Here is a 22961-nt window from a genome sequence, read left to right as displayed (position 1 = left end):
TTTAGAAATGAATCCAGGTACAGAAGATTTGGTCTGAGTGGCATTTTAGTCAAATTTAATTTAGAAACTCAGTTGCCCAGTTCACAAATAACGTTTAAAGGTCGACCTACTTTTTCTGTAGGTCAACCTAAAGCTTCTATAGGTCGACCTAAAATTTTGAGAGGTCGACCTTTGTCTTTTGTGAACTGGGCTAGTATAGAAATAGATAGCCAAATAACCGCTAAAATACTGCATTACTTCTAAAAACTTGTTTAAAATTTAATCTAAAAATATTTCTTTTACATGTTAGTAAATTGACCCTAATAAAAATAGTTATAAAACTATATGTTAAAAATATCATCGTTGCAAGTAAAATACATTGTTAAAGAAAATCAGAGAGGGAGTGGACATTGGACTGTAAATTACACTGATATCAAATGTTTTATTGCCGTTTAATCTTACTTTTTGCTTAAAACCTTGGGTATTTTTATTTATTTTATAGAGGCATTTTTTTATTTGGGGGGGCTAAAAATGGAAAATCCAAAATTCATTTAGGGGGGGGGGGAATCACCCCTTTACCCCCCCCCCCCCCCCTTGGACGTCTATACCTTTAGATTCCCGTATTCTTTAAATAAAATACACACTCTGTATATGTTTATGTGTATGGTTATACAAGAAAATTAAGTTTTAAAAAGAGTTTAGAGCGGTTATCTTTGATGCAGTTTCCTTACATCATTTTCAATATCCTAACCATGGGACAGGGATACATTTTCCAGGGTTCTAAAGGGATAAGACAATGGCCTATAAAATAATATACGTCTCAAAATAAGTATACACAAAATTACCCCTATTGTAGATTACAATTTAATAAACCGACCAATCAAAATTTAGTGAGAGTCCCCAAAGTTGTTAAGCCAACGAATAAGAAAACTTTGGGGAACTAGTGTAATAAACAGCCCAATGTCCCCTCCCTCCCTGAGATTTTTATTTATATGGCGGTTTTCCACAAAGTTCCTAGTAGAGCACAGAAACTCCCCGCATCTTATTTGTAAATAACTTTAAGTAATATTTTTTTAGTTTGTTAGAGTTTTACTATAGGTTAGGTTTTAGTTTGTGCTGGGTAGCTCCACAGGGTTAAGGCTACCCCAACCCCCTTATTTTAAAGTTTTCAATAATAAAAAGGGGGGGGGTGTTCTTTCCAAACATTTCAACCAATAATTTTGACCTTCAGAAGGGTAATTTTGTTTATGATAATTGTGTACGTTATTTTATTTTCCTAAACATTATTTTAAGAACTTGTATTATGTCTAAAATCATGATATTATAACTTTTAATCAAATGATTGAAATGAAATAAATGTATGAATAAAATTGCCTTTCCCAGAACTATCAAAACTTCTCCTATGGAAGTCGATATGTTATTACTTGGATGTTGCACCAGAATTTCATGTACTCCTATCTAAGAAGAGGGATAATCGCAGCTGGCTAAAATAACGATACCCCTTTTCCAACCCCTTTTACCCAATCCCCTTCCCTTCTACTGGATGAATGAACTGACCAATAATTGTGTTCTATATTAGCAACCTAAATTGATTACAAATTTGATATATCCAGATATTCTATATCCATTCCTATAGACTTCTTTTCATTCATTCTTTTAAAACACGAGTGAGAATATTTTTAAAAGCGGAGCTAGCATTTGATCGGGGATCTTAAAAGATAAGACAGTAAATTGATATTCATCCCCAATGCACACCGGTGTCCTGGATAGGAAACAGGTTTTTTTTTAAAGTTACGATGACAAGACCTATATTTGTATGACCGGGCGTGTATGACAATTCAGCTTATAACTTTCATTAAATCAAAGCTGATCATTTTTGTGAATTTTAAAAATTACTTGTCCCAAAAATAATATAGAGTGTTTATGAAACTTGGTTACCAGTGTAATTTACAGTCCAATGCCCCTTTCCTCCCTGTCTAACTGTGGTGAATGATGTCATCCTTGTTTTAAGATCTTTAAATCTTTCTATTAATATAAAGTTAAAAGTAAATCCTTTATAAGTTAGGTATTGAAGTTAATCTGAAATTATCGGCTTTATAAAGTTTGTGTTTACTTATACTTTACTTGGCGCAGATTCTGTAGCTAAACTGTAAAGCAGGGGCGTGCAGAAGGGGGGGTTGTCGTGATTTGTTGACAGCCTCAAACACCTAGAGAAAGAGGGTACAATGGAATTTTCATTACAATAGTCTCCAAAGCTTTATAACACTGGTCGCCGGAAGGGAAAAGCAGTTTTTTGAAACAGGCTCTCTGAGATTATTACAGATCTTGATATATACATATATAGACTAATGAAAAATGCAAAAAACGAAATCAAAAGCGTTCCTTCTTGGGAGAAAATGCGGGAAAAAGATTTTAGCTATTTTTTACCTAAAATTCACATTGGCAAGCCTGTAAAAAATATACACACATTTAAACATGTCATTGCTCAGCACCTAGAAGTGGTAGAAAAATGCTACACATACCATTGGAAAGCTCATAACCTCTAGTTTTCATATTGGTATATAACGTTTTTGTACTATTATTAGTTTTTGAGCTATCCTCTGAAGAATACACAAGTTTTATAAATGCAGTTTTTTCTTGAATTTTAAGTTTGATACTTGTTTCACAAACCTTTTTAAAATTATATTACTTAGCACCTAGGAGTTTTATACTTATTTTATATAGGTAAAATTGTATATTTTGAGTACTTTCAAATTTAGCTTAATTAAAAATTGTCTTTGAAATGTGTATAGTTTGTAGTAAGAACCAAGGAGGGAGGGGGGAGTTTATACATTTATAAGAAATAAAATTCAGTTTAAAATTTTTGCCCTGTATGTTTTTGGGCTTGTTGTTATAGTTATTAACCTGATTCTTTTTGTAAAATCTCTTATATGAATAAATCTACCAGTAAAACTTTGAAAGTTGAGTTTTGGCACTTTCCTTCTAGGGGCTAGTGGGTTAAAACAGCCCCCAAAACACTAAAACCTAAGGTCTGAGCTTATTTTTAGAGATAACAAGCTAATTTTTTTAATGTAAACTTTTTTTGCATAACTGAGCTAAGTAGCCACTAAATATTTCATTTTGGCACTTTCCTTCTTGGGGTTAGTGGGATATAACACCCCCCAAAACACTCAAATTTAAGGCTTGAGCTTATTTTTAGAGATATCAAGATGATTTTTTGAATTTAAACTTTATTCTCATAATTGAGATAAGTAGCCACTAAAGATTTCATTTTGGCACTTTCCTTCTTGGGGCTAGTGGGGTAAAACAACCCTTTAAACATTAAAATTATAAGTAAGTATCATATTTTGCCCTTGCTGTTTGTTTTGTTGTTATAGTTACCAAATGATTCTTTTTTCAAATTTTCTTACATGATTGGATCTACCTGTAAAGCTTTAAAAATTGAATTTGGCACTTTTCTTTAGGAGCTTGTAGGAGCACAAAAGCCCCTAAAGCACTAAAATTATAAGTAATGAGATTATTTTGAAAGATATCAAGCAAATTTTTTAATCTAAAGATTTCATTCAGGCACTTTCCTTCTAGAGTCTAGTGGGGTAAAACACCCCCCAAAATACAAATATTATGAGTTCTGAGCTTATTTTCAAAGATATCATGTTAAATTTTAATGAAAACCTATTTCACATAATGAAAAAAAATAATTTAGTCCTTGAAAGAGAGTGCCTAATTGAAATCTATAGTGATTATTTGATCAGGTTTATAACTACAACATCAAGCCCAAACATCCAGAGCAAAATTTAATACTGAATTTCAAGGCCTATAAGTGTATACTAAAAACTCTCCTTCTCCCCTTGGATCTTATAAGTTTACAATTGGGGGGGGGGGGGGGTGTTTCACCCCACTCTCCCCTAGAAAGAAAGTGTTAAAATGAATATTTAGTTGCTACTTTGCTCAATTGTGTGAAAAAGTTTACATTAAAAATCAGCTTGTTATCTCTGAAAATAAGCTCGAGCCTTAAATTCTAGTGTTTTGGGGGTTGATATACCCCACTAGCCCCAAGAAGGAAAGTGCCAAAATGAAATATTTAGTGGCTACTTAGCTCAGTTATGCAAAAAAAAGTTTACATTAAAAAAATTAGCTTGTTATCTCTAAAAATAAGCTCAGACCTTAGGTTTTAGTGTTTTGGGGGCTGTTTTAACCCACTAACCCCAAAAAGGAAAGTGCCAAAACTCAACTTTCAAGATTTTACTGGTAGATTTATTCATATAAGAGATTTTACAAAAAGAATCAGGTTAATAACTATAACAACAAGCCCAAAAACATACAGGGCAAAAATTTTAAACTGAATTTCATTTTGAATAAGTGTATAAACTCCCCCCTCCCTCCTTGGTTCTTACTACACACTATACACATTTCAAAGACAATTTTTAATTAAGCTAAAATTGAAAGTACCCAAAATATACAATTTTACCTGCATAAAATAAGTATATAACTCCTAGGTGCTAAGTAATATAATTTTAAAAATGTTTGTGAAACAAGTATCAAACTTAAAATTTATAAAACTTGTGTATTCTTCAGAGGATAGCTCAAAAACTAATAATAGTACAAAAACGTTATATACCAATTTGAAAACTAGAGGTTATGAGCTTTCCAATGGTATGTGTAGCATTTTTCTACCACTTCTAGGTGCTGAGCAATGACATGTTTAAAATGTGTGTATATTTTTTACAGGCTAGCCAATGTGAATTTTAGGTTAAAAATAGCTAAAATCTTTTTCCCGCATTTTCTCCCAAGAAGGAACGCTTTTGATTTTGTTTTTTACATTTTTCATTAGTCTATATATGTATATATCAGAATCTGTAATAATCTCAGAGAGCCTGTTTCAAAAAACTGCTTTTCCCTTCCGGCGACCAGTGTAATAATGTTTTCTTATTCGTTGGATTAACAAATTTGGGTTGGGTTGTTCATTAAGTTTAGTGTTCAAACGTTTCAACCACTAATTTTAATCTACAGAAGGGGTAATTTTGTGCATCATCATTAAGGATGTGTACATCAATTTATCGGCCTTTGTCTTATCCCTTTAAAACACCGTTAAAAAAACATTTTAACCTTTAAACAAAAATAAAGCTTTTCTAGAAAGGTAATTTTTTTCTAGGCCATATCTAGAGAGGAGAAAGAAAAATTAGCCAAAATTTTAACATTTCTAACAAATGTAAGGTAATCAGTTCTGCAGTTTACAAATTAGTACAGGATACATAGACACACATACTTCCAGCTACTTTATTACCTGAACAAGCGGCTCTGTCCCTAGCTTCTGGGGGATTTGTTTTAAAAGACCATTATATTGTATTAAATCCATTCTAAAGCTTAAAACAAAATTTAAAATAGCCTAAAACCATTACAGGACCTATGTGAAGCGTATGTTTTTTATTGAAATCTTAAGCTCCATAGAAAAAAACTGTATACAATTTTCTAAAATTCAATTTTTCAAATCTTCCACCCTTAACTTTAGATAAAGTTAAGTTGTAGAAAATCAACAGAAATTTTGGCACACCGCCCCTTTTTAAAAATCCTGTGGACGCCAATTTATCTGAAGGCCTAACAGAGATTGATCCAATTATCTCTTTGATATCTGTTTCTCTGCCTTTACACAAAGTGCCTTTCGGGCACTAAAACCTACCCCCACCCTAAATAAATTGGAAGTAGGGGGGGGGGGGTTCCTCTGCCTTACTTCTGTGGATGAGCCTAATTTGTGAAGCTTGTACCTACGATTCTCTAACCGTGATGATAAGTCTTAAGCAGAAAATATTTTTTTTGGAGGAAGGGAAGTACAGCCTTTTAATTTTTGTTTTAGGGGCGTTTTCTCTAAGGAGGGTAGAAATACATTACCCGAAAATAGTAATAAACCTTCCCGGGACCCATGAGAAGCTACATGGTAAAGGGTAACTATAACAGTTCATAGGTTACCGAGATTCTTTGGTACAGACAGACACAGATCCTATAACGTTTTTGATACAATCACCAGTTCCACCCAATAAAATTAAACTTACCTTAACTAGAGTAATAAACCTCTATTTTGTTTCAAAGTAAGATTGGGGGTGGGGGGGGGGGGTTCTTTGCTCAACAATGCACTTTAAGGGAAAATGCCCCTGCTTCCTTGCAAACTTGCTTTATAAGCAAAGTAGGATTAAATATACTCAACCAAAATAGAGAGAAATAGATAGAGAGATTTCAAATAAAGGGGGATTGGAAACAAGTAGTTCGAGAATGTACGCAAGTTTTAAAAGTACAAGTGAAAGTAATAACTTAAAAGAATATTCGTAAAATTTGAGAAAAAAGTTACGTAAAGATGTTAACCCTTACAGATCGGCCCCTCTATCTCGGCTCCTGGTACAGATAAAGACATAAAATTTAGAAAATTACTTTTTCTAGTCATAGCGGTCAGACCGCTTCTTAGCCGCTTTTTAGCGGCCAGCCGCTAAATTTTAAAACAGCTGTAGAGCGGCCAATTTTGCAGCTAGGATGACCAAATTATAGGACCAACTTTTATTTTTCATAACAAAAAAATACTTTTTTCTGATCATCGCCGAAAAACGGCAAATAACGGAAACCGCCATTTTCGGCGGTTACGGCGGTAAAACAAGGTTGGCGGCGCAAATTAATATTATTATCTGTTTGTTATTGCTCAAGGGTTCACCAAAAAAATTATAGGTCTCTAGCTGTAATAGAAGCCACGATATTCATGATATATGTCTGTAGTAAAAGCCGGACAAAAATCGGTCATAAAGTTGGTCAATGAGCGATCAAACGGTCATAACACCACTTTTCTCAGAAGGTCATTGATATCTAAGTATTCACCAAAAAAAAATTAGGTTCCTACTCAACTCTTGCCAACGTATAATTACTAAACTTAAAAGTCATGAAGTTACAGCTCTACATTTTACCTACAAAAAAAATGAGATTAAAAAAACTAGAAGGGGGGGGGGGGTTCTCGGAGCCCCCCCCCCCCGATCTGTAAGGGCCTTGATGTGGAAATACGTATAGTAAAGGTAAACAAAAGTCATTTAAAGTTACCCTATACTATTATAAAAAGTAGTAAACTTTTTTGTCTGTAGTAAAGGATCTCGCTAAACACTGAACTGACATGGTTCTCCTTTACAGTGTAGCTTTTTATAGGTCTAGAGACGGTTTATAACTATTTTGAGGGAGGGTATCTCAGCCAATCCTAAAAAAACCCTAAGAAAAAATGATTACTTCTAAAAAACTTTTTTTTCCTTTTCCTTTTTAAAACTAAAATAAAAAGTTTAGGGTCGACTTTCCCCACTTCCCATTCCCTCAAGCGTCCCTAGAGGCTTCTAGTGGGCGTATCCGCTAGTGAAGAAATATATAAGAATTCTTAATTCATTTCAAGTAATCATTCATGTTTTTACTTTAATCTACAACTTTCCAATTTATCATAATATTTAGGTACGTGTTAAATATATATAAATACAATAATTATGTGAAACAAAAAGCAACACAATCATCTTAAATATCTGCAGTTTTTTTTGCTTCATGTTGCGCAAAATAGCGTTTTTGCACTACTTCAAAAATTAAAATTTAAAGTTATTTGTATTAATTAGGAAAGTACAATATTTCCAGTATGGCTTGGAAACCGAGTGAATATATTAGGGCAACGAATAAGAAACATTGTGACTAGTGTAATAAACAACCCAATGTCCTTTTTCTCTTTCTTTAAAATGGTATTTTGTCATTTTATTCTTTACTTTGACACTATAAAGTCTAAATTTTAATTTGTTGTAATGCATGAACTACAGATGGCGCATGGTTGTCTGTTTAAAGGAAGCCTGCAAGAAATACCACGCTATAACTACTGAAAGACTGCCACAAGTAGACCCAATACCCCAAATTTGAAGCCTTCAGCTTCTATAACAAAAAAGTTCTAGGCATTTTAATCTGACATTTTATGTACAATGAAAATTTTGAAAGAATTATAGTGCTAATGTTAGAAATTTTGAAATTAAACTACGTGGCCCAGAAACAAAATTATATGCTTATTTTTGTCATAAATTTAGATTGCCAGTAACTAATTATATTTTTACAATAAAAATACCCATTTTTATAGTCAAAATCATTAAAAAAAATTAAGTTTAATTTGCAATGTACCGATTGTACTGTAGCCAATCAGAAGGCTGAATCAGCTCTACAACCAATCACAGCTGAGCTTGTATTAGTTTCCCCCTTTGTTTCCGCTATGATTTTCGTTAACAAATGCAATTTAAATCGAATTTTTTCAATAGATTTTGACTATGAAATGTGGTGTTTTTATTGTAAAAATGTAATCAGTTACCGGCAATCTAAGTTTCTGACAAAGATTAGGTTATAATTTTGGGTCTATGCGACGTAATTTAATATTGTTTTTTCTTTTATGAGCATTGGAAATCTTTCAAAATTTCCATTGTACATAAAATGCTATTTTGACATTCCTAGAACTTTTTTGTTATTGAAGCTGAAAGCTTTAAATTTGGGGTATTGGTTCTACTTGTGGCAGTCTTTCAGCAGTTAAAGCGTGGTATTTCTTGCAGGCGTCCTTTAAATCATCATTTACAAAAGTTCACGCTATTTACTACAATTTAGAAAAAATATGTACAGTACACAAAGTACACTTACTACTTTTGAATCCAGAAAAAAATTATTTTGTTTATGTCTTGATTCTTGATATTAAATCCCTAGGGAGGGGGAAACATTATATTGGTACAAACAGTTTTAAATTACGTTCTCTATCTAGTTGGCTATAAAACTTTGGGTACTTTACTTAAATCTGGATTGGTTGGTATATAAACGTTGCGATCTTACTATCTAGATGAAAAATAGCTTAAAGGGCGAATATAGTTTCAATATTATATGAGCTTATATGAAAGGTGCCATTACATACTTTTAAAATATCTATGTTAAATTTAAAAAATCAAAAAAATCCTTAAGTAGATTTTGCAATTTTTGCTTTTACTTCAACATATGATAAATGAGAAAGTCAACAAAATCGTTTATTTTACCCCTTTACAAGACTTTTTTTGACTAGTTTTCTTAAGTTTAATTGATTATTACATTGGCATGCATCTTAATTGATAATTAAAGTGTTTATTTTTTTTATATTGAATACTATTTTATTGATTTTTTAAAAAGCATAAAATAATTTGCGTCAATTTGCGTCCAGAGTAATTACTAGGGTAAATAATACGTTTTAAAGTTTTTTTTTCTGTATAAAGATCAATGATTAATTCTTGATGATATAATTACCCTAGTACGCATTTTTCAACACACACACACAAACGCACCGATCGCCAGATTTTCTCCAGAAAAAAATATAAGAAAAAAAACACTATTCACCTATTATTTTTGTCCTCTTTAAATTAATTATAACAATTACCATATAATTTTCATACTTACATGAAATAAAATTTCTCCTGTAAAGGTTTTTTTTAAAAATAAAATTCATATACTTTACACTTTGTTGGGGAATATTGTCAAGGAAGAAACAATCCACAATACAAAAAAATAGATTGATAACTGGTTTCCACTTTTATTACGACTATCATTTAACGAAAGCTTTTTAATTCAACCTTAAACCGAAGCCTTGTGTGATGCTAGGGTGTTTGGAGTTCTTAGGGAACCACACTTATTACATAAATTTATCCTGAGAAGATGACCTCCGAATTAGTTGCCGAATGTGTACGCAGTTTCCTGAGTGTTTCCCCATCCTAGCTCAATATTTACTACTAGCTAAAAAAGCTTCAAACTTTAAAAAAAATATCAAAATTTGAAAAATTCAAATTTATAATGTATAAATCGTTTATACATTCAAATTTAGATTTTTTGAGGGAAGTTTGAAGATTTTTAGCTAGTAGTAAATATTGAGCTAGGATGAGGAAACACTCAGGAAACTGCGTACACATTCGGCAACTAGATATCAGGCTATCCCTGAGAATGTTCAGGTTTTAAGCTTTAACAGACTTATTCATTTGGATATGTCAATATCTTAAAGTTACTTATAATCCATGGAATTGTACGGTTTTTTTGAGCCCATATTATATTCAACCTATATTCGCCCTTTAAAACTCTCCTAAGACTCAAATTTAAAAATAAGCGTAAGAGGATCCTAAACTAAAAGTAGATGGTTTTAGTGAACAGCGAGATCTTAAAGGACAAACGAAAAACTTTTTTTTTATATTACTTTGGTATTGTTTTATCATAATATTTACAATTATAATTTTCCTGTAGGAATATTTTACTGCATTACAATGTTTTGTGCATACTATACAAGTTAACTTAATTTTCTTTAATACTTTTGTTTTGCAGATTTTCCAATAAATATGTGCAATGAAATCGAATGATATCCGCTGGATTAGAACCGGTTCTCATTCAAACTGAAAAATCATGTATAGCATTGTTTTACAGAAACATTTCCACAAAAATTAAAAGAAAAATTCTAAGATTTAAATTTAAAATACCAGTTTTGGTAACCCTGGCCTTCGGCGATTCGGGGCTAAAAAACTGGTCTTAATCTTATAATTTTTCATTTTAATATGTTCAGAGAAATCTATACAATACGATACATAAGTATTATCGTTTGTTGTATAAAATAAATTTAAGATGAATTTTAAAGATAGCTTTGAAAAATTTAAAATTGGTCATTTTGCTATGATATGAAAAAATTAACCCACAATAAGATATCTCCTATCAACATTTCAGTTATCCAAATTGACCTACAGATTAATCTAAAGCAGCAATAATATAAAAAGAAAACATTAATGTAAATATGAATATGTTATTAATCTTCCTTTATGTCATTATTATCTGACCATTCACCAGATATATATCAGGGATCTACAGGGATAAGACAATGGCCAATAAATTGATGTGCATCCCAAATGATAATACACAAAAGTACCTGTAGACTTAGATTAGTGATTGATACGTTAGAACAGTCAACTTAATGAATCAACTATTAAAAATTTACCAAAGTTGTCAACGAATAAGAAAACTTTGGGAACTAGTGTAATAAACAGCTCATTGTCCCCTCGCTCTCTGTATACAAATATATATAAATCAATACAGATATTACGTTAGATGGTCAATCAGAAACAATAATCCGCCAAACAGCAGATTTTCTAGCAGCCAAAGATATTTGTTTATAATTAGTTAGCTTCTAACATCACATATTATTCAATACAAAACGATTTTAGGACAATAAAGTTTTAGCAGTAAAAAATATTCTTGGAAATTCAATTGTTATATATATTTCAGAACTAATAATAAGATCAAATCGTTCGTAAACTGTGTAACTATTAGTAAAAAAATAAGGAATTGTCCATCCAGACCTACAAAATTTATCTATTAACCAAATCTTTGTCCGAATAATTTGATAAATACATATTGTACCATAAGCGTACAGAAGGAAAATGGAAAATGGTGGATACAGCACCCTAGGAGATCACTCTCTTCACGCACACCTTTTCAAAAATCCTTTGCACGCCACTGTATTGGAAGCTGTAGCAAAGCCGCACTTTTGACAATAAGCAGTTTCAGCGGCTGACTGGCTTAAAGCTGAATTCAATTGCAGCTTAAATTTGGTCAAGCAGTAGCCTCAATTAATTCAACAATCATTTTTTTTTCAACAATTAACTGCTGCGGCTGAGCATTTTTATTCTACAATCAACAGCAAGTGTAATCTAGTTCTCGGCGGCTGTATATCCCTTTAATTATTAAACAATAATTAATTACTGAATAAAACACCATCAAATTGAAAAAAAATGTTTATTGATTAAAATGATAATGGTTGACAAAATTGTTTATAGCTTTAAATCAAGCTGATCAAGATTTATTAAAAGTTCCCATAATTTTTAAGTGAAATGATTATAAAACTTTGGGTACCAGTATATTTTACAGACAAATGTCCTCTCCCTTCCTTAGTAAATATATACAACTAGAGACTGCGCCTCTTACTTCTAGGAGCTCTATAATCGAAGGGGCGGGGTAGGGCAGAAAAACAGCCTAAAACTATATTAGACCTATGTGAATCTAAAAATAAAATAGCCTAAAACCACCATGGGGCTATAAGGAAGCTTCCCTTTAATGGAGAACTCAATCGTTTCAGTAACTTAAGACAATCGTAAGCTTAAGACAAAAAAAACCTTACTACTTTATATTATAGTATATGCTTAGTACGAATCGTAGTATGTGTATGTGTGAGCTAAAACCTGAACCTTTAAACCAAAATCAAATTAAGTTTAAATTACCCAATTATAAGTGATTGATGAACTTTCATACCTCTAATAAAAAAAAGTATATACACAACAATTATGTAAACAGTTGATCGGTAATTACTTTAAAGTGCCTAGCGAGCATTGAAACCTCACCTACTTATTTTTAAGATAAATTGAAAAAAGGGGGAGGTAGTTTTATGCATAACCCCTCTGAAGGATTTAACCCTTTGGGATTTATAATTGATAAGTTTGACTCTGTTACGTTGTAAAACCCCCCAAAAAAGATTGATGCAAATCTTCAGAGTTTTTTAGCCAAAGAATGAGAAACGTGTTAATAATTTACAGGCCAGTGTCCCTTCCTCCCTTATTATTATCATAATATAAAAGTAACAGGATGTCTGTCTGTTTGTCTCCACAAAGAATATTATTTTGTAAGTTTCTTTTTATAAGATAGATTTATAACTGTTAAAAGTGTTTAAAAAGTATGATATGATATGAATAAAAACATAAAACAAATAAAACCTATATATTTTTCAGATAAAGACACTAAAATGGCAACAAATTCAGTAACTCCTCATATAATTTTTAAAGAAGCAGGTAATAATTAAGTTTTGCTTTATTATTGGGAAGCCAATGATCTACAGTGAGCGCGCAACTCATGTAAATGCGCAAAAACCGAGCGTTTTTTGGATGCTGTCTTTTTTAATTTTTGTTTTCTTGACAAGTGTAGTTTCTTGTGGTATATGTACTATTGAGATGTGAAAACAAAGGTTATATAGCCAGCCGTTAGGCCGTTCAAAATGGTAGGTTAATTAATGGCCTTCTTTTGTACAGTATATAGTATTTGAACATGGGTCTACCAAGAGTTTTACAAATAGATTTAAAAAGATTATTTACTGAAAATATACAAAAAAATTAAATTACAATTACAACTAAATATACTTTATTTTCTAATGTACAATTTATACTTGTGTACATTTTAGGTCTACTGGTTCTTTTTGGTAAAAAATACCTTCCCTCGTAATTTAGATTATTGTTATCATTATAAAAAATTACATGTTTTTACAGCAAATAAGTTTTTGGATTTTTTTATTCTATCATTCCAAGAGAATACAAATTAAAGGAACTTTTAAAGTTAAAAAAATTTGCAGGGATCTTAAGGCGATAAGTTAATTTACATCCCCAATGATTATACAGAAAATTACATCTTCAGCACATCCAAATTAATGGTTGAAAAGTCTTGACATTACCAGCTTTGAACCCACCAATCAAAATTTAATAAAAGTACCCAAAGTTTTGAGCCATTATTGTATGTGATAATTAAGTTATAAAACTTTGGATTCAAGTAAAATTTGAAGTCCAATGTTCCCTCCTTCCCTGAAAATACGAACTGAATTCAGATAGAATTAATTGAATCCAAGTGATTATTAGATTAGCCTCAGGGAGGGAGGGGATATTGTAACTGCATATGATTATGGTACACAACGTTTTATAAACACGTTATCATATTCGATGGCTTAAAAACTTCGGGGACTTGATCTATTGGTTGAATCTTTTCAACCAACAATTTTAATCAACAGATGGGGCAGCATAGGCGTCCAAGGGGGGGGGGTAATGGGGCGATTACCCCCCCCAAACGATTTTGGGGGTGCCGTAGGCACCCCCAATTTTTTTTTCATTTTGCCCCCCCCCATTTAAAATTTACCCCTACCCTGGGGGTGCCGTAGGCACCCCCAACCATTTAGTTTAGGGGGTATTTACCCCCCTAAACTAAATTTACCCCTGCCAACAGATTTCAGGGGGGGTAATTACCCCCCCAAGCAAATTTTACCCCCGGGGTAAAAATTTTGGGGGGGCATTTTACCCCCCCAAAATACGAATTACCCCCCCCCCCCCTAAAAATTTTTTACCCCCCCCAAAATAAAAAGCTTGGACGCCCCTGTGGGGCAGTTTTGTTTATTATCATTGGGGATTTATATGAATTCATCTTCAATTGTCTTATCCCTAGATTAACCCTTCTGCCACATTTTAAAACCAGTTTGCTGTGAAGCCTATCAATTTCATAGAAATTGAAATTCTAAACTTTTACAAATATTTTCTTTTCATTTTGTTGAAAAACATTACCTTGGCATTATTAAAATTTTTTTTGTACATTAGGTACGTTTAGCTTTTTTTTTGGAGGAGGGAGGGGGTTGGTTAACCTTCTAAAATTTAGTTTAGAAGGGGGGGGGGTGGTTATTAACAATTTATGACTTCAACCTTGTATATCATGCCAGGGGCTGCTATTCAGCCAATTGATTAATTCTATTTGAAATTTCCAAAAATTAAATATTTTGTAGGCTTTGAGTTAGCGTAAAGATGCCGAGATGCCGAAGGAACGGGCTAAAAAAACTGATTTTAATGTTATGATTTTACTTTTTATATTCGTAGAAAACTAGACTAATACGATGCTAGACATAGTTTTTTTTCGTATGGATGAGAACCGGTTCTAATCCACCAGATTTTAAAATTTCTCGATTGAATAATTTGGCATCACACAGTGCAGTGGATAAAAATAATTTACATGTCCAATGATGATAAACATATTTCTCGTATTCATTCGAATCCGGTGGATAGGAACCGGTTCTCATCCATACGAAAAAACTATGTCTAGCATCGTATTACATCCAGTTTTCTACGAATATAGAAATGTACAATCATAAGAATAAAACCAGTTTTTTTAGCCCGTGCCTTCGGCATCTCGGGGCTTAAAAAACTGGTTTTAATCTTTTAATTGTACATTCTATATCTATATGTAATTTATTCTATCCCTCCCCCAAATTTGTTCCACATTATTTATTTGTGGGTTTAGGGGGTATGGAGTAGAAACCTAAATCCTAGATTAAAGAGAGTAAAAATGTTTTCAATATCCTAGCTAATACACTTCACAGAAATTGTACTTTATTCTTGGAAAAATAACATATATGCGTTGCATACTTTAAACATTGATCTTGCAGCAAAAGTACAAAAATATATGTAAGCTATATTCAAATTTAAGTTTTATATACAGAAACGTTTATTTTTGACGTCACTGGTTTTACTTTAAAAATAAAATTTATGCAGGACTTAATAACAGCAAAAGTACAGGAAATAATTTATTGTAGTATTTTTAGGAAAATAATCACTATAGTCATGTTGGGACTTTAATTAAGAATAATTATTTATGGCATCGTATTATAGACTGCTTTCCGCAGATACTAAAAGGAAAGTTATAAGATTATAACCAGTTTTGTTATCTCAGAGGGGCCAAAATGCCCAGTCTAGCAAAACTAGTATTAATTTTATGATTTCTTTTAATATTCGTTGAAAATTTCTGTAATACGATGCTATACATGATTTTTCAGTATGGCTAAGAACTGGTTCTAATTCACTGGATATTTTTCGGTTTAAAAGCCATACTTTAAAAAATTTAATTACTTCGGATGAAAAAAAGTTAATTAGATAATTCAGTAAATTAAAAATTATGCAACATAAACTTCTACCGTAAATTGTTGGTTGAAAAGTTTGGGCATTACTGTAAAATATATTGGTCCCCAAAGTTTCATAAATGGAGACTTTTATGAAATCTTGATAAGGTTGTACAAATCTTTAGTGCCATACTATTCAACTAATAATTTTAACCTACTGAAGTAATTGGGGTTCCAGGACAAACGCAGGAGTCCCAAACGTCGGAGTGGACAAACGCAGGAGTGTTAAAATATTAATTTAATTAGGTATTTCTATAAAGGTTAGGTTAGGTTAAGATATGAATATACAAATAAGCCGCCCGCATGGGTTACGCATTTAAAAACCTAAAAAATGGTTTAAAATAGGTTAGGTTAGGTTAAGTATCCACTCCTGCGTTTGTCCACTCCGACGTTTGGGACTCCTGCGTTTGTCGTAGGGATATATTTCAATTTATATCGATCATTTCCTTTTCTTTTAAGGTCTCTGTTTCTTTCTTATTCAATTTTATTATTTTCAATTGATCAATTTCTATATCATTGTGTTATGATCTTTATTATTATTGTGATCAGCTGTTTTTACTATAAACAAAATAGTAAAATTAAGGCTTCTATATAGACGGATTATGTGCGTCAGTTCATAGTGATGCAGAAGACATTGGTTTGTTTATCACACTAGTCCCCAAAGTTTTATGATAACGTTTCATTTTTTGTTGGCCCAACAACAACTTGATTGGTTGGTTCATTAAGTTAAGTTCTCAAGCGTTTCATCCACTTATTGTAATCTACAGAAGGGACAATTTTTGGGCGTTTAGAAGTACATTAATTCATTGGCCATTGTCTTATCCCTTTATAGTTCTAGTAACCCCTCTTTAATGTTTTATTAAAATATTGGCCAATCAATTTTAGCCTTTAATGGATAGCTTTTATAACTAATTTAGGCTTGTTAGAATTGTTCTATCGATTCCAAACTTACTGAATCCTGTAAGAATAATTTTTATACGATTTAGAAAGCGTTGCAACTATATTTTTATTACCAGAAAGACCGTTTGTCCATGTAAACCATAATGCCTTTTTAAGGAAATCCTTTTTATTGGTCTTTAATATGAATCAATAATCCTATTTTTTCATTTTTGGAATATTGTTTTCTAGTGTTCATTGTTCATTTCAAAAATAGGCACTATAAAGAGCATCATTTGCTATGGACGTACAAGTAATTTATAAATCTTTGCTTTCATGAATGTTATCACCCTTGTTTCTTATTAAAATTATGATGAGGAGATAATACACGTTCATCAAAATATTTAGTCTGTATAATTTTTCAAGTTAATCAAGAGAAAAAATGTTATCTTTAGATCTGTCGCAGATATTTTTGCAAGTAAAATTTTATATATTTATGTAAGGTTTAATTTTTATATAAATTTGGCCAAGATATGTGTAGTGATAATAATTTTATTCTATCTATAATACAAAGTAGAACGATTTTTGTCTGTCTGTCCGTCCGTCCGTCTGTCCCTTAAGATCTCAGTAACCACTAAACAGATCTGATTATACTCTTTAGGGTATATACCTATTGGTTCTGTGGTGTTTTTAAGCTATTCTATTGGGGGTGGGACACCCCCAACCCCCCCTAAAAATGAAAATCCCCCCCCCAATTTAATTTTTTTTTTAAATTACCTCATGGGGCAAAACCCCTAGAGGCTAGGGGCGAAGCCGCTAGTTCTAATATAATAATAATAATAATAATATAATAATATTAAGTAGTAAGGGTTTATTTGTCTGTAGCTAAAAAGCTCGAAAATGGTTAATGGTTAATTCTTTTCAGGGAAGGTTTTTAAATGTCTTAGGGTGGTTTTAGACTATTTTTCTTACATATTCCTCCCCCATTAGAGGCTAGGAGCAAACAAATAGTAGTATACAAAGTAGTAATGTTTTTGTTTGTCCGCTAAGACCTCGGTAACCAATGAACCAATAAATTCATGATTTATGGAATCGTAACATAGCATGGTTTTAGGCTTTTTAATTTTAAAATTTAAGTAATGGGTTGGTATAATGCTATTTTCTCAAGACTATTTAAATTAAGCAAAATCATTCTGCTTCAAAATTTCTTCTTTCTCTTTGAAACACAAACAAGCTTTTTTAATTGGGGGGGGGGGGGGGGGGGTTAAAATTTTGAAAAATAAAATTTTTAAAAAAAAGCTATTTTTTTTGGGGGTGGGGGTAATCTTTATTTCATTGAGGCTTTTTTTATTTGGGGGGGGGGGGGATAATCACCCCTTTACCCCCCCTCTTGGACGTTTATGTATCAAAATATAATACGATTAATAATAAAGAACATGTGCAAATGAAATTTAACAATTATCCACTTAAATACTTCATGTTGTAATAACCTTTTCCAGTATGGCTTTGAAAACGATTAATATCCGCTGGACTAGAACCGGTTCTCAGCCACACTGAAAAATCATCGAATTACAGAATTTTTTTCACGAATATTCAAATTAAAATAATAAAATTGATACTAGTTTTGTTAAACTTGGCCTTCAGTCCCTCGGGGCTAGCAAAACTGGTTTCAATCTTATACTATTTCATTTTAATATTCACGGAAAGATGTCTTTAATACGATATGATAAATAACTATTACAAGTAAAATTTAATAGTAATATGCATTAAATTACTTAAATTCAATTACGTCAGAAAATTTTACGTATTACTCATATATTGTAATTTCCAAAAAGCGAAGATTTTTCTACAACAAGTTAGTCACTTTCGTCTTTATGTTCGTAACTCATACTCGAATCCTATATTCATGTATGATAGAGTCGTTTTATAGATTTCAAACTTTTCCTTACTTGAACTTTTAATCAGTGGCGTGCATAGTGATTAACCAGTGGGGTGTGAAACCATTTGGGGGTGAAAAAGCGGGAAGGCATACCTTCCCAATTTCAATTCAAAGGGGGTGTTTACACTCTTTACACCCTCCTACTTGCTTTTACTTTACAATTGTTATATGCTTGTAGAGTATTGCTTTTATGGATGTTGTCATCCTTGTTTAAAATACATAAAGACAGAATATTAAGCTTATAATGTAAAGTTGTAACTAGACAAAGTGCCTCAAAAATCAGCCATGTGACTTCATAAAAAATGAGGGAGATGAGATGAAAAGTGGGAAAGAAACCCCCAAAATAGAGATGGATAATATTAATCACTCATTTTTATGACGTCAAATGAATAATTTTTTAACACTTTGTTCAGTTACTGTAAATTTAAGTATTGACATTTTTTATGGTTTTTTTTAGAGGATTAAATGCTACGCTAAAGTCAAAGATACAATTATAGCCATTTAAGTTAAAATACCATATGATTGGCTGATTTTTTTATTACATTTAATTGAATATTGAATATTTGTCTTATTTAAACCAAATATAAACTAAGAATTTCAAATAGTTGAAAATCTATGTATGTAAAATTAAAACCCGTAATTTTGGCTCAATACGCAGCGCATCCGCTTGTCGCCGGGGTTTTGATAGGATCGAATCTAACGATATTTTCTAACCCTGCGGGGCAATCATTAACCTTTACTTAACCTAACCTAAAATAACCTTTCAGATCTACTGTGAAAATACGATGAAACCCGCAACTTCGTTTTCTTTTCATGACAGAAAAAGTAAATTTCAATTTTAAACTATTTTATTTAAAAAGTTTATGTTTAACTTAATATAAAACTCCTGACATAAAGTACTTGTATATATAAAGCCGGTATTTTTATTTACGCATATTCTTGCATATATATATGTGTATGTATATTATACATTAAGAGATATAAGTTTTCCGGAATTGTAATGTAGGGAGTAGATTTGAAATCTGCATCAAATTTTAGAGATTTTTTTTTTATAAAATTCGTTTTTTGTATAATTCTTTATCTAAAAGCGGAAATACAAATTAAGTTAATTAATTTTGGCATCTGTGATTGGTGGATTTAAAAAATCTGCGCTCTGATTGGATGTCGTACATCATCCAACCAATTAGAGCGCAGGTAGTTTAAAATCCACCTATCCTATTGGTCAAAATTAATTAACTTAAAATGTATTTTCGCTTTTAGATAAAGAATTTTACAAAAAACGAATTTTATAAAAAATCCTTAAAATTTGATGCAGATTTCAAATCTACTCCCTACATTACAATTCCGGAAAACTTATATCTCTTATTATACATACATATTAATTTGTATACAATATTAAGATTGAAGCCTTTATTCATTACTAGCGGCTTCGCCCCTAGCCTCTAGGGGCTTTGCCCCAAGAGGTTTGATCAAACCAATTCTTCGTATTTAAGATTTAAAGGAAAATTTTTAAAAAAATTTAGGGGGGGAGAAATTTTTTTTTTTTTTGGGGGGGGGCTAGTCGACCCCACTATTTAAATTTTAGTTTTAAAAAAAAAATATTTTTTTTTTTTTGGGGGGGGGGGGTATTTTTATTTTTTTGAGGGGGGGGGGTGTCCCACCCCCCAAGAAAATAGTTATAAACCTTCCCGGGACCTATGAGAAGCTACCCTGTAAAGGTGAACCCGATCGGTTAAGAGGTTAGCGAGATCCTTCGCTACAAACAAACAGACAGACAATCAAACAAACAGACAGACATCGTTCTACTTTGTATTATAGATAGTACGTATATTCTTAATACATAGCTCTAATATTAAATTTATATATGTTAGAATTGTCAAATCATATTCAAACATTGCACGATGATTCCTGCAAGAGATAGGTACAAGTTAAAAAGCATAGCAACTATATAATTATGACCAAAAAATCAGTTTGTCCATTTTTATATTGACACTTATGTACTTCTATGGTCATGATTTTTAAAAGGATGATTCCTAGAACAATAAGCAAAGCTTTATTGAAATTTAATTATGTTATTATGCTGTTATAAATTATTCAATGTTATATTTACTAGATTTTCTTATGTTAAAAGAACAGTCACTCAATGTTTGTCCGTCAAATTTGTTGACCTATGCTTTTATGTATGTTTTCAATCCTTGTTGTATGTCCCTCAATGCAGGGATCTAAAGGGATAAGACAAAGGACAATTAGTTGATGTACATCCCCAATGATGCCACACAAAATTGCCCCTTTTGTAGATCACGATTAGTGAAATGTTAGAACACTCATCCAAATGAACTAACTGATCCAAATTCAGAAAAGTCCCCAAAGCCAACAAATAAAAAATTATAAAACTTTGTGGACTCGAATAATAAACAGGGAAATGTACCCTCCCTTACTCCCTGACCTACATGTGTTCATATTTATCAATGATAAGCAGTGTGCCTTATTTTCCAGGAATCCTTAGGGATAAGACAATGGGCGATAGATTGATCCCTTATGATAAAAATCCAAATTACCCAACTTTAGAAGTCATTGGTTGAAAAGTTTAGACTAAACAATCAATTGATGTACTTCCCCAATTATGTATAATGAAAGTTCACTAAGTTAATTAGCTAATGAATATGAGAACGTGTTTAGAATGTCATTTCCTTTTCTACAGTTGTTTTATGCTTTATTGTTAACGCATCTAGAGGCCTCTAGGGGTAATCGATTTTCAATTGTAGTTTTAAAAATGAAGACTTAATTTTTTTTGGGAGGGAGGGGCCCCTAGGGGGTGGGGGCGGGGGTCATTTTTTTCTAGATGCGATTTCTCTTTGAAAGGTGGTGGTATCCTCCCCCAAGACCTATGAGAAACTACACCGTAAAGGAGAACCGTATCGGTTTAGTCGTTAGTGAGATCCTTTGGTACAAACCAAAAGGCAGACATCATGTTACTTTATTATAAGGATTCATTTAAATTTAAGCATCTATACGATCAAGTTTATTCGGTCACAGAGTACATAGATTTTTTAAAGCGAAGCTTTTCTATAATTAGGGTCGGTCTGTCCGTACGTCCGTCCGTAACGGATAGCTTTTTTCGTTAATTTAGGCATGTTAGAATTGTCCTATCGATTTCAAACTTTGCATGATGATTCCTGTAGAAGTTGGGTGCGAGTTAGAAAGCGTAGCAACTCTATAATCATTACCAGAATTTTTGTACGTCCATTTTAAACGTGTTGATTTTATAAAATTTTTAACAACAAATTTGTATGTGACCTAATTATCTGATTGGTCTGATTTTTGGTATACTGATTCTTGGGACAACACAAGTACAATATTATAGGCGAAGCAACTCTATAATCAAGTCCTAAAAATGTAAGTATGTTCAACAAATTTACTTACAATTTTGCTTTGACTCTTATACATTTACATTCTGATTATTCAGTTCTGACATTATACAAGTGTTAATGTCCGTTTGTCCGACCGTTTCAGAGCTTCGCTTTTATAGATGTTGTCATCCTTGTCTATTAAAATTCGATATATTATTACTTGGATGTTCAACCAGATTTTCATGTACTCTAATAAGGTAATACTCCGAGCTGGCACAATAATGATACCCCCCTCATCTACCCCCTTTACCCCATCCTCTCATTGGATGAACTAACGGACCAAAAATAAGGTCCATATTAGCAACCTAAATTTACGACAATCTTTACCCTGTCAATATATCCACGTATATTTTATATCCATTTTTTAGCATCTATAGCTGTGTACAATCTTGTTATTTTTCCCTGACACAAAGTACAGATATAATATACAAAGTTGAATGGGTTGAGTTTCATTCATGCAAGCTGGCTCAGGGAGGGGAAGGACATTGGACTATAAATTATACTACTACCCAAAGTTTTACATTCGTTGGCAGTACAAACATCTTTTCTATTAATGGTTAAACTTTTAATATAGAAGGGGTTATTTTATTTTTCGTAATTAGGTATACTTAGTAAGACATTCCTATTGTCTTATATCTTAGGCTCCGTGAAGATTGTAGTGGTAGCATTCAGGGATCTAAAGGGATATGACAATGGTCTATAAGTTGATGTACATTCCCACTGATGATACACACAAAATAACCCTTTCTGTAGATTACAATTAGTGGTTGAAACGTTTTGACAATCAACTTAATAAACCAACCAATTGAAATGAAAGTCTCCATAGTTATTAGGCCAACTTTGGGGACTAGTGTAATAAACAGCCCATTGTCCCCTCCCTGCCTAGGTAGCATTGTTTGAGGCCAATACCCCCATCACTAGGTGTATAGGTTTGTGGGCAGCTTGGGTGTGTATGTCCCACAAATAGTGTGAGTGTGTTTTTATAAAAAAC

The sequence above is a fragment of the Acartia tonsa genome, chromosome 2, assembly GCF_053477335.1.
Source record: "Acartia tonsa isolate MP-2025a chromosome 2, ASM5347733v1, whole genome shotgun sequence".
Taxonomy (NCBI): domain Eukaryota; kingdom Metazoa; phylum Arthropoda; class Copepoda; order Calanoida; family Acartiidae; genus Acartia; species Acartia tonsa.
The sequence above is the reverse complement of the archived record's forward strand: the minus strand, read 5'-3'. Positions refer to the sequence as shown.